The sequence below is a fragment of the Alexandromys fortis genome, unplaced genomic scaffold (genome assembly GCF_014885135.2).
Source record: "Alexandromys fortis isolate MF-2015 unplaced genomic scaffold, M_Fortis_MF-2015_v1.1 scaffold_77, whole genome shotgun sequence".
NCBI classification, from domain to species: Eukaryota; Metazoa; Chordata; class Mammalia; order Rodentia; family Cricetidae; genus Alexandromys; species Alexandromys fortis.
The window spans coordinates 7,909,570-7,921,872 of NW_026067967.1; the positions used below are offsets into that span (position 1 = coordinate 7,909,570).

The 12,303-nt window shown below is 52.4% G+C and overlaps 1 protein-coding gene and 1 long non-coding RNA gene across 8 annotated transcripts in view; one reads left to right on the top strand and one right to left on the bottom strand.

Annotated features, from left to right (window-relative positions):
* Arrb1 (arrestin beta 1) overlaps window positions 1-12,303 on the top strand; it is a 99,107-nt gene that overhangs the window by 36,702 nt on the left and 50,102 nt on the right. The gene's annotated exons all lie outside the window — the stretch shown is intronic.
* LOC126508977 (uncharacterized) lies at window positions 7,111-8,880 on the bottom strand. The gene is made up of 3 exons (XR_007594015.1): window positions 8,838-8,880; window positions 8,346-8,622; window positions 7,111-7,290 (listed from the first exon to the last, which is right to left on the bottom strand). It is a non-coding gene; the product is annotated as an uncharacterized lncRNA (long non-coding RNA).

Here is a 12,303-nt window from a genome sequence, read left to right on the forward strand (position 1 = left end):
TGTGTGTGTGTGCTGGGACAGAACAAGGGTCCTCCTGGCAGATTCCAGGCACTGCCCTGCCATGTGCTGAATGGATCCTGTCCCTGGGGGTGGGTGGCTTGATTCCTAGCAAGGGAGTGGAGAATGGGGGTGGGATGGGACAGGGTGGCTGTTTTGAGAGGGGAACAAAGGGCTCTGTTGTCCAGCCCCTTCTCTGCCTCCCTCCGCAGAGGAGCCCTGGCTGGGTCATCTCTCAGGAGACAGCCTCCTCCTTCCTGGGACTGGCCCATCTCTAGAACTGCCTCAGAGGAACTCCTTGTTCCTGCCCAGGAGACCTGATGCCAGATGAGTCCTCAGGAGGCCAGGCCCCAGGGGCTGGACCTCACAGGTCCCTGGAAGTCTGTGGGATTGAAGTCAATACTGAAACGATGGGGCCCCTGTCTGGTGAGGTCCCCACAGAGCTTGGGTCCCAGGGAGAGAAAACTGACTGTTGACTGAAGAGCCTCAGCAAGGTGGGGTGCTAGGGCAGGAGGCAAGGCTCTCCAGTTCCTGAGCTGTGAGGCAGACTGTCCCTTCCATGCTGGCCTGGGGCCTAGGGGTTCACAACGAGTCCCCTGATGCTCTTGTAGTTCTACCCGTTCTGTGTTGCCACCAATGGAAATGTAGAGGTTTTGGCCAAAGGCCAAGGGAGTAGGAATGGGCCATTCTAGGAACACTCCAGTCCTTGTTGATTGCTCACTCATGGCTGCGACCTAGGACATGAGATCCTCCAACTCTGAGGCCGAGTGTCTCTATAGAAGTCAAACTGGCCTGCATGTGTGAGGCCCTTGTCTTGCGTTCTGATTGCTGGTTTTTCTTCTGAGGGCCAAAAATGGGGGATTGAACAGCTCAGGCTTCAGTTACAGACCGGTGAGGCAGACACTGCCGAGGAAGTCGGTCCAGGGTGTAAAGTCTAAGTGCCAAGGGTCCAAAAGGATGTATGTACCTCCTACTTGTTTCTGTGGCATCAAGTCTTCCTTTAGAAGTGGCCTTCACCCTCTGGTCTCATCTCCAGCCTCCAGGGACATCAACTAGTCATTGACAAGTCCCTGAAGGTCAGTTCCCTCCTGGACATGTCCATTCTGTCCTGCCAACCCCTCCCTACCCCCCCACCCACCCAGAAGGGGTTTCTCAGTGTAGCCCTGGCTGTCCTGGAGCTCACTCTGTGTAGACCAGGCTGGTCTTGAACTTGGAGATCCACCTTCCAAGTGCTGAAATTAAAGGTGTGTGCCGTCACCGCCCAGCTCCTTCAAGGGTCTTCGGGGATCACCTCCTTGAGGAAGCAGCCTGATTCTCTGTGGTACTCTGGGGCCCACTTCTAGGCCGGCCTCTCTGAAGCCATCCTATCTATCAGGAGTGGATTAGTTGCTCTGGGAAGGACCAACTTCCGGGTTTCAAAGCCCAGCTGAGTGTCTAACCAGTTGTTCGGCTGATTGTAGCTTGCTGTCTGTAAACCTGGGAGGAGGTTGTCTTGAGGGTTAGGTGAGCTGACAGGTCTAGCTTGGAGTCTTGGCACAGTGTCAGGGCTGAAGGCGAGTGTGGAATGCACTCTCTGGATCGGCCGTCGGACAGGCCTGGGTTCCTCCAGGAAACCCTCCAAAGCTTCCTGATCTCTTTGTGTTCTTCTCGGGCATGCGCTTACCTCCCTCCCTGCTTGTGCCCTGGGATCTTCTCTCCTATGAAGCAAGAACTCTGCAAGGGCACCTGGCCCAGGTTGTCTTGCCCCCCGTATCTGTTCTGTGCAGGCCTGGCATGGCACTGAGCTCCATAAATATTTGTGCAGTGAACGAAACTGAATGTGGGCGTTCCGGTGGGAGATGTCCTCCGAGGGGAGAGTGAGGTAGTGTAGAGCCACAGGAATTAGATTGGGCTCGTGGCCCGGAAGGCAGAGGTCACGGGATGGCCAACTTTCTCTAGATTCGAAAGCCATAGTTTTTGACCTTGGAACCCTCTGGGGGGGGGGGGGGGATTGATGGCTGTTGGCACCGCTGCTGCTGCTGCTGCTCCTGCTTCCTCTGGGTAACACCATCCAAGCCTCTCTCTGCTTGCCCCAATCTCTGGTACTAGGGATGAAACCCATGTGAGCTAGGCAAGTCTTCTACCTCTGAGCTATAGCCCCAGCCCTGCTTTTGTGGTTAGGCAGGGTCCTTACTTAGCTCAGGCTAGCCTCGATCTCCCTATTTAGCCAAGGTTGGTCTTGAACTTTTGTTCCTCCTGCCTCTACCCTCAGAGCTGGGATTAACAGGCCTGTGTCAGCATGCTTGGTCTATGTGGTGCAGGGGATCGAACCCAGGATATCATACATACTAGACAAACACTCAAATGCTTCATTGGCTGAGCTGCATCTTCCCCCGACCCCTAAGTATGGGCTCCTTGGGTCATGCTCAGTGTCAGAAGTTCCAGAGCCTTTGGACAATGGCGTGAAAGAAGGGAGTCCCACTTGAGGGTGGACATCTGGGCCTGGCAATAGGACACCCAGTGTGGTTTGACCTGGCTTGAGGAGGGGACCGTGGCTTCCCATGATCTGCCTGCATCAAGGAGCTCTTTATGCAGTTCAAGAGCCTGCCTTGGCTGGCAGAGCCTAGGACTCCCCATTAGCTGCCCAGTGGGCAAGTGCTCAGAACCCACCTCATTATAAGGGACAGAATTCTGTACACTGAAGCCAGCAGGCTGCAGCCATAATCAGCTAATTAAACCACCCAAGAATGGATGTTTGGCCCAGAAGAGTGTGTGTGTGTGTGTGTGTGTGTGTGTGTGTGTGTGTGTGTGGAGGGGGGGGTCGGGGAGGGTGGTGAGGCTGGGAGAGAGGAAGAGGGTGCTGAGAGGGATGCTGAGAGCTGAGTCTGCAGGGCAGAACTTGGAAAGGGAAGCAGGGAGAGGAACTAGAGAGCAGGGGAAGGGACAGGTCCAGCGAGGGTGCCATCTGGGCAGAGTGCCCTGGTCAAATGGGAGCCTGAACCCCACTTCCTCGGGTCTCTCATCTCAAGGCAAGCTGTTCCTCTGCTCTGATCCTCAGTTCCTCAGTGTGTCAAAGAGGAGATAGGAGAGGCTTTGGCCTAGGAGGTCTCTGGGGGTCTCTCCTCATTTTACAGGTTCTGTGCTGAAGAGAGGAAAAGACCCAAGCCATGCTGCTCAGTGCTCAAGAGCAAAGACTTAGCCTCCGGCAGCCTGTGCTTAGGGAGGAGCAGACGGTGCCAGGCTCTGCTGGAACCTGTGGGTCTGAGTAGCCCTTGGCGGAGGTTAATTGGAAGGGGAGGTTTGCCAGAAGCCCCGCCAGGATGCTCTCTCTCCAGGTACCTCCTGTCCCCAGGCTGAGTCCAGCCTCTGTCCTGTGATTCTAAACAGTGTCTGCAGGGAGGGACTATCTAAAGTATGGTGGATGCTCTCTCTCCAGGTACCTCCTGTCCCCAGGCTGAGACCAGCCTCTGTCCTGTGATTCTAAACAGTGTCTGCAGGGAGGGACTATCTAAAGTATGGTTGGTTCTCCCTCTTCAGGGATGGAGCAGTGTCTTTTCTGTCTATGTAGGAATTTCCCCAGTAGTACTAAGGGCGCGTGTGTGCGTGTGTGTGTGTGTGTGTGTGTGTGTGTGTGTGTTGGGAGCAGGATCTCCCCAGAGGTAGAGCCCCAAGGTTTTGGGTGTGGATTTTACAGTAAAAGACAAACTGCTAGCTACTGCCCACTCTAGTTCACTTCCATGATCTTGGCCAAGGGGCTTGGGTTCTCTGGGTGTCAGTTTCCACACTTGGGAAGCCAGTGCACCTATCTATCATACTGGGTGGCTATGGGCCCAGAGGTAAGGGTTTGATCAAATCATTATTACAGGAGGATTGCCTTGAATTTGAGGCCAACCACTTTCTGAAATAAAGGGACCAGTGAGATAGCTCTGTCAGCGAAGGCACTTGCTGCCAGGACTGACTGTCTGAGTTTGAGCTCTAGAACCCGCGTAGTCAAAGAAGAGAGCCCATTCTCAGACACACAGACACAAATAAAATGTGATTTATATGTCACTTGTTACTGAAGCCTGGGACATGGACTTTGGCTTTTTGTCTGCCTATCCCCTCCATCCATCCCCTCCCTGTTCCTCTTCTCTTGCCTCTCCTGACTTTCCCCCAGCTGGTCCAGGACACTGCTGGACGGTCATGACAGTAAAGGGAAGCGAGATTGCCCAGGGCCAGTGCTGTAGGCCTGGGCTGGAGCGCCTCCTCTTTGGCCTCCGTCTGCCAAAGCAGATTCTCTAAGAGGAAGTCGGGGAGAAATTGCAGAGCTGGAAGCTGGGAGCCGCTGTGGACAGGGGGCCTTTGGCATGCCAGATGTAGTCCTAACTCCTTTACCCATCTCCCTTTCAGAGCCCAGAGCCTGGTTTGCTGCCAGGGAAGCCGGCAGGCCACTTTTTCACACACTTGAAAAACAACAGCCCTTCCTGGTTCCCAGCCTTTGGCAGGAGGGGGTCTGGAGGACCAGCAGCACAGGGCAGGAGTCTGCCTCTGTTTCCCCAGCCTCTGGCAGCCTCAGAGTTGGGCTGTGACCTGCCCCCAGCGAGGGCCTCTGACTTGGAGGACGCCTAGGAAGCTGGTTATGTAAGCCAACGAGGAGACTCCCTGCTCACTTCCTCCTTCCCTCCCCTGTGAGGCCCTGCCAGCAGGAGGCAGGTGCTGCTTTGCTCAGAATGTCTAGGCCCAGCAGGTTGTGGAGTCTCTCCTGTGTTGGGGTGTGGTGGGTGTGGGGGTGATCTCCTTGTCCACGCCCTCTGGGGCAAGCCTTGTGGGCTGCCTCAGTGCAGGCCTCTGGGCTGGCACTGAGCGTTGCCTCCTCCCACACCCGAGGAGTCTGAAGCTGCAAAGCTTCATTAGAGGAAGGAGGCAGCAGGCCTGAGATCATTTGCCTACAAACTGCCCCCAGAGGGGATCTGGCCTCTGCAGCCAGAGGAACAAATCGCCGGCATTTTTTCGGTTTGTTCTGTCCCATTGCACAAACATTTCTACAGTGCTGGCTAGGTGCCAGACCTCTACTACAGGCATGTCCCTGGAGTGTAGCCTACCACAGTGGACATTTAAGGAGCAGTTCGGTTTCATGCGAAACTTAAGGATGGATCGTTTCTCTGCGGCTGGCGAGCTGCTCCTCCCGGAGCGTGCATGCATGGAACTCTGTCTCTCTTGTCGGCCGGGGTTTTCAGGGATGGCTTATTCCCTTTTAACTGGGCCATGCCACCCTCCCCAGGAGGTGCCAATGAACAAATGTTTCCCTGAGCATCTTGCCAGGCCCCTGGGCTCGATGCTGGGCACCTGAGGTAGGAAGTGGAGACAGCCTCTTCATTTGTATGTTTGGGGGAGGCGGAAAATAAATGTCTGTAATGTTCTTAAGAGAGTGGTAAGGGATATCCGTTTATAACTGGAGACAGCAGTCCAGGATTGACACTCGGAGATCTCTCTACAGAACAGGGACACTCAAGTATGCTGTGGGAGATGCATTTGATAGGCCCCCTAGGTGTGAGCTCAGTGGTCTGTGGAACAGACCCTGTCAACTGGGCCTGGAGCACCTCAGGTTGAGGTTCATGGCTTTTTTTTTTTAATTGATTTTATTGAGCTACACATTTTTCTCTGCTCCCCTCCCTTCTTCTCCCCTCCCCTTCAATCCTCTCCCACGGTCCCCATGCTCCCAGTTTACTCAGGAGATCTTGTCTTTTTCTACTTCCCGTGTAGATTAGATCCATGATCCATGTTGTCTAGATTCTCTGGGATTGTGAATTGCAGGCTGGTTTTCTTTGCTTTATGTTTAAAAGTCACTTATGAGTGAGTACATATGATATTTGTCTTTCTGGGTCTGTGTTACCTTACTCAATATGATGGTTTTTTTTTATAAATGTTTTATTACTTATTATGTGTACAGTGTTTTGCCTGCATGTACACCTGCAGGTCAGAAGAGGGCATCAGATCTTATTACAGATGGTTGTGAGCCACCATGTGGGTGCTGGGAATTGAACTCAGGACCTCTGGAAGAGCAGTCAGTGCTCTTAACCTCTGAGCCATCTCTCCAGCCCCCTGTATGATGTTTTCTAGATCTATCCATTTGCCTGCAAATTTCAAGATGTCGTTATTTTTTTTCTGCTGTGTAGTGCTCCATTGTATAAATGTACCACATTTTTCTTATCCATTCTTTTGTTGAAGGGCATTTAGGTTGTTTTCAGATTCTGGCTATGATAAACAATGCTGCTATGAACATAGTTGAGCACATGTCCTTGTGGCACGATTGAGCATCCTTTGGTATTTCAATAAAGAATTTCTTGGAATGCAGACAATATCAGAACAAAAACAAAAACAAAGCTAGCGTGCATTGCCTCTAATCCCAGCACTCCGGGGAGAGAGAGGGAGGAGGGTGCTTACAAGTGTGAGGTCACCCTGCTCTACACCATAAGCTCTGGGTCAGCTAGGATGACCTAGTGAGTCTCCCCCACCCCCTTTCTAAACAAAACTAAAACAAAAAGGTCAGGAAATCAGGGTGAAGAGTAAAAGTGTCACCGTGAATATTTCGGTGAGATTAGAAATGAGACAGACATATTGGTGGACGCTGGGCAAACAGCAGCAGAAGCCAGGACTGCCCAGGGTCTACCCTGGTGGTGGGCGGGGGTTTCACAGCTTCTCTGGAGGTTTCCAGCAGAGTGCAAGGCCGGGAGCTAAGTCTTAGGAGAGACAGCTTTGGTTTGGGGCTGTGGGTGCTGGTCTTTATAGTTCAGAGAGCCTTCTTTAGGAACTTTGAGGCCAAGCTGTGTGGTAGAGAGGGTGTAGGCTGGGGCCCTCAACTCCCCCATGTGTGTGGATGAGATGCTCGGATTCTGGGGAAGTGGTACCCTTCTCCTTCACTGTAGTGTCTGTGTTAATGAGAGTGCACAGCATCTTAACAGGGCTCACCTGGTGGGTGAGATTTTTATCATGAGTCTGTGGCCCCAGGGCTGTGAGAGAAAACTGAAGGCATTTCAAAAGACTTAGTAATGAGGAATTTGATTTTTTTTTTGCCAAGTTTTTTTCCCAATATCCTAAAAAGGACAGAGCTGATGACACGTTATAATCAAGCAGTTAATATGCGCACTTCTCTTCCTCACACGCAGCAACGCACTGCCTTGTCAGCAGCCATCCAGCAGCCACGACTGAAATCACCATTTTGCAGAACGAACCGTGTCTAGTAGGAAATTTGCAGAGGACTATGATGACCTTTGCCCAGGCCACAGATGGTCCTGGGTTTCTCCAGCCTCGGCTTCCGTATGAGTGAGAGAATATCTGGAAAAGAGGCAGCCTGAGTCCATACTCCCTGGAGAGAAACCCATGCCCAGCCGTCCCAGCTCAGACGTCCAGTCTGAATGGTGGTGTGTGTGTCCCTTCTAATGCTGCTCCATCACACCGGCTCCTGGCCTGGGCGGTTCCACCAGGGTTCTGCCTGTCCTGTGGCTCAGTATAAAACCTGGAAGCAATCTTTTTGTTCAGAGACACAACAGACGGTGACCTTCCCAGCTTAAAAGATAGCCAGCTGCTCCCTACAAAAGGGTCGTTTTCAGGTGGCAGCTAGAGCCCTGCAGTTTCTGTCTCTAACTTCCTGCCTGCTGTCCTCACACTGTGGGCTCTGGCTTAATGTCTAGAGCCACTGACCTTTTTTATATACTGTTCTGCCTGCATGTATGTCTGCATACCAGAAGAGGGCACCAGATCTCATTACAGAGGGTTGCCCAGCAGCATGTGGTTGCTGGGAATTGAACTCAGGACCTTTGGAAGAGCAGGTAGTGTTCTTAACTGCTGAGCCATCTCTCCAGCCCAACCACTGATTTCCCACACCTGTGTCTCTGTCAGATCAGGCTTTTTGCTCTGGGTAGCCTTTCTTCTCCCAACTGGTAGAACCTTCTTTATATGTTGCTTTCAAGACACAATCTTATTATATATAACTCAAGCTGTTTTTGTACTTAAGACAATCCTCCTGCCTCAGCCTCCCGAGTGCTGGGAATGAAGGTATGTGCTCCCACACTTGTCTTCTTCCTTAGGACCTCCCGTCCCCTCCATCCATCACATTTGGAGACAGGGTCACATGCATCCCAGGCTGACTTCAAATTCACTGAGTGTTTGAGGATGGCCATGAACTTGTGATCTTCCTGTCTCTACATCCCGAATGCTGGGATGCAGGCATGTGCTATTGTATATGTATTATGTATTGTATTGTATATGTATTATGTATTGCTGGGAATGGAACCCAGGCCCTCCTGCATGGGAGGCAAGCATTCTGCCCACCAAGCTACATCCCTGGCCCTCCCTCCCTTTGATCTTAATTTAAACAGTTACATGGGCACCTTTTCCAGGTGTGGAGCTTTCTCTGGGCTCTGTGTGCTCCCTGGAGGAAGACCAAACAGTCCTCACGGTCCCTTGGCACCTGGCAGGACTCCTTCGTGGTGCTCTGTCCTGGAGTGGGCTACTGATAGAAGGGTCCTCTGCTCCACTTGGAGGCTGTGCTTGGGGCCAGAGTTAGGCAAGGTGGGTCACAGTCGGCTCAGAGGAAGTGGGGCCTAAACTGCTGACCCCAAGGAGAAGCTCCCTTCCCTTCTTCTCACTTCCTTCCTAGTCCTGGTGCTGAAAGAAAGCGGACAGAACGGGTAGAAAAAGGGAAATGGATACATTTTCAGCTGGGGTTTTGGGATTTCCCAGCCTGGAGATGAATAAACAAGACCCAGGCCTTTCTCCTTTCTTTTCTTTTTCTACACTCTTTCTGCCCACCTAGGAGGGTCAGGCACTGGCTACAAAACGGACCGAGAGGGCATCGTTGTCGTGTGCATGCTGGAACTCACCCTTCCCTTTATCCGTCTTGTTGGATCTGAGTTCAAGTCTTGACAGACACTTGAAGCTCTGTAACTGGACAGGTCATGCTGGCTGCTTTTTTGAGCCTAGGTTTCTTCTGCATACCAAAGAATGGATAAGGTCGTCCTCATAGGGTGGTGTCGCTCAGCAGGTGTTTGTGGCTACTTTCAGGTCAGAAGCTTGGGAGCATTGACTGTCACCTGGGCCAGGGTGGGGCACACAGTGCCACGTCGGTCTTCACGGCCCTGTCTCACTTTTGCACCTTAGGGAACCCCCACCCCCACCCCATCTCAGTGCTGAGCACATTGGGACCAAGCTCCTGTCTCAGTTACTTTTCTGCTGCTGTGAGGAGACTCCATGACCAAGATCACTTAAAACAGGAAGCATTTAACTGAGGCCTTGCTTACAGTTTCAGACCATCGTGATGGGAAACTTGGTGACAGGCAGGCATGACCCCAGAGCAGTAGCTGAGAGTTTACATCTGATCCTCAGGCAGGAGGCAGAGAGAGAGAGGAGTGACTGGGCCTACCATGGGCTTTTGAAACCTCAAAGCTCACCCCCAGTGACACACCTCCTCCAACGAGGTCACTCCTCTTAGCCTTCCTTAAACAACAGTTCAACTGGGAACCAAGTGTTCATGTACTTGAGCCTATGGGGGCCATTCTCATTCAAACCACAAGCTTGCTACTTACATTTTCCGTAAAGGCATGTGGATGACGTATATCGATGAATCCATCATTAACGCAGCACAGGGCGGGACATGGGCAAATAAAAACAAATACTGGTTTGTAGGATGAGTCAGGAAGCGGCACGGGCATCTGGAAGGCCCAGGAGGTGGGCAGTGAAGAAAAAGCTGGCCGTTGTAAAATGTGCTTGGCGGGAGAGAACCCAAGGCCCTCTCTGTGTGAGGCTGTTGCTCTGAAACTCACTTCTGAGGTCTGGTGCTTCCTTGAATATCTCCAGAGAAGGCAGTGGCTGTTCAGGAAGATCTGTCACAATTCCCCAGCTGCGGGTCTGTCCCAGTAGCTTCAGACCTTTCGCTTCGTGGACCACTGCCCTCTAACGTGTCTGCCGACTGCTTCTTCCCTCCAGGGCTAGGGTGGGAATGGGGGAAGAGGGCTTCAGCTCCGGTCTGTTTTCAGAAATGAAAGAAACTTTCTCAGCCATTCCACATGATCACAGCCTTTCCACCTATGTGCCTAGGTCATGGTATTTATAGAAAGCCCCCTGGTGTGTGTGTGCACGTGTATGTGTGCACGTGTGTGTGTGTGTGTGTGTGTGTGTGTATGCATAACTGGTGGGCACTAACTCTCTCCTTTTGCAAAATGGGGACAAAACAACTTGCCCTGTGTAGCTGTGGGACCGTGGCATGTGCTAGCCAGCAGGTGGGTTTCTTAGCTGCTTGGAGTTGCAGGTACAGCTGGGAGCAGAGGCTGGCAGCCTGTCTGTGGGAGGATCTTCTCAGAGATGTGTGGCAGGATCGCCAAGAATTTTGCTGGTGTGGCCTTCATGAGCAGCAGGCCCTGGATTCAGATGAGCCTGGCTCCTTCAGAAGCTGTGGCAAGACACACAGACCTGGGCCATGGACAGCAGGGAGGGCCCTGCTCCAGAAGAACTTCCTGGGAGCCTCCTCTGTCTGTTGGGCTGGGGGCAGGGCCTTTGTGAAGGCGGGTTATGCTCAGATCGCCTCTGGGCCCTTCCTCCAGTCCCGAGGCAGATTTACTTCAAGGCAAAGTTGCACCCCAATTTCAGGCCTTTTGCACGCCAGACTCCTCTCTGGGCCTCGTCATGTGCCACAGGGCTCAGTGCTGCCCTGAACTTTGACAAAGATCATTCATGTTGTTTATTTGTTAGGTTTTTTTTTTTTTTTAAGCAGACTTCTGGGATGGGGGTGTAGCTCATGTATCTGGCCCTGGGTTTGATTCCCAGTACCCACAAACAGCGTGTAGTGGTCATGTCTCGAATCTCAGCCCTTGGGAGGTTAAGGCAGGACAAACCAGGAGGGTGAGTGACATGATCTATCAACTGTGGAGCACAGCTGGACTGGAAAGGGACTATCAGAACCTGATGGGGCTTTCCTTGGGAAGGGGACTAGAGGAAGCCTGGCCTGGCTGTCTCTGCGCCAGCAGCTGGATGAGGAGCCTGGTTGCTGTGGGGCTTGTGGACGCCTCTGGGGCAGCTCAGCTGAACTTGGCTGCTCTTTAGGAAGCCAGGCAGATGGGCTGCCTGTCCTTCCGCAGGGTCAGTGTCCATTTTAGGGACGAAAGGGAGGAGACCTGGTTACTGAGATAGGTTTCAAGTCTCACGTCTGATTGGCTGTGGTGGTCCACACTCATCATCCAAGCACCAGGGAAGTTGAGGCAGGAGATCAATTCAAGACCATCTTCCACTACATGGTGTGTCCAAGGTTGGCTCTAGCTACATGAAAAAAAAAATCAAATTTTGCGTCTTCTGTTTGTTGGGTCTATGGGTGTTAAACTGTTAAATAGTTACATAATTTTCCTGAACTTTTAAAAAAAAATTTCATCTTCAAAGTGTCCTTCCTGTCATGGGGGCTGTGGTAAGTCTCAAAAGAGATAATATAGGGCCTGGCACAGGGTAGGTACTCAGATTGTGCCTAGCTCACCTTCCCATGGCCTCCCTAGCTTGTATCCTGCATCTTACCCATCCGCCTGTCCCCGAGTCAGTGTGTGCTCCCTGAGTTTGGTTTTGTTCATCTTGTGACCTTCCACAGCCCGTCTACAGGGCCTTTGAGACCCTTTGAAAGGGTTGGTAAGCCCCTGCCAGGGGCCTTCTGTGTGGCTTCTGCCCTGCGGACCTCCAGAGGCTGTGGCTGTTGCTAGGCTCCCACAGGCCAGCGGCTCTGTTCCCTACAGTGTCCTGTAATCACATTTCTGTTAGTGACAATCTGACATCTGTGGCTCCCTGCCGTGGAATGCCAGCACCCTGGGAGCCCAGGTTCCAGTGGCTGGCACCAGAGGTATGCGGCAGGAATTCCATGCTGAGGACAGAGCTTCTGTCTGCTCTTCCCTCTCAGAAATCAAGCCTGCTTCCTCGTCCAGCCTGGCCATTTTCTAGGTGGGGCAAGCCCCCCATTGAGAGTCAGATTGGGCAGCCAGATGCATCAAGTGTTCTGCTGGGTCTTGGAGGAGGTAATGCTGGAAGTCAGGCTGTTGTCTTCAAGGGTCCTTCCCTTTGACCTGTGATCTGTGTGCCTGGGGTACAGGGACCGACCAGCTCAGACATTCCATTCCTTGCGGGCCCTCGCTGCTGGCCTCACAATGGGCTGGGAGCTCTGTGCAAAGCTGTTTATGTTTCCTTGGCAGAATTTATTGCCCAGCCTGGCCTTCTGCAATTAATTATAAGCCAAACAAATAACTTGTCTCGGGGAGGCTGGGTCTTGGCATAAACATTTACGTATAGCCAGGGGGCCCAGCCCAGAGACCTGGTGTTTCC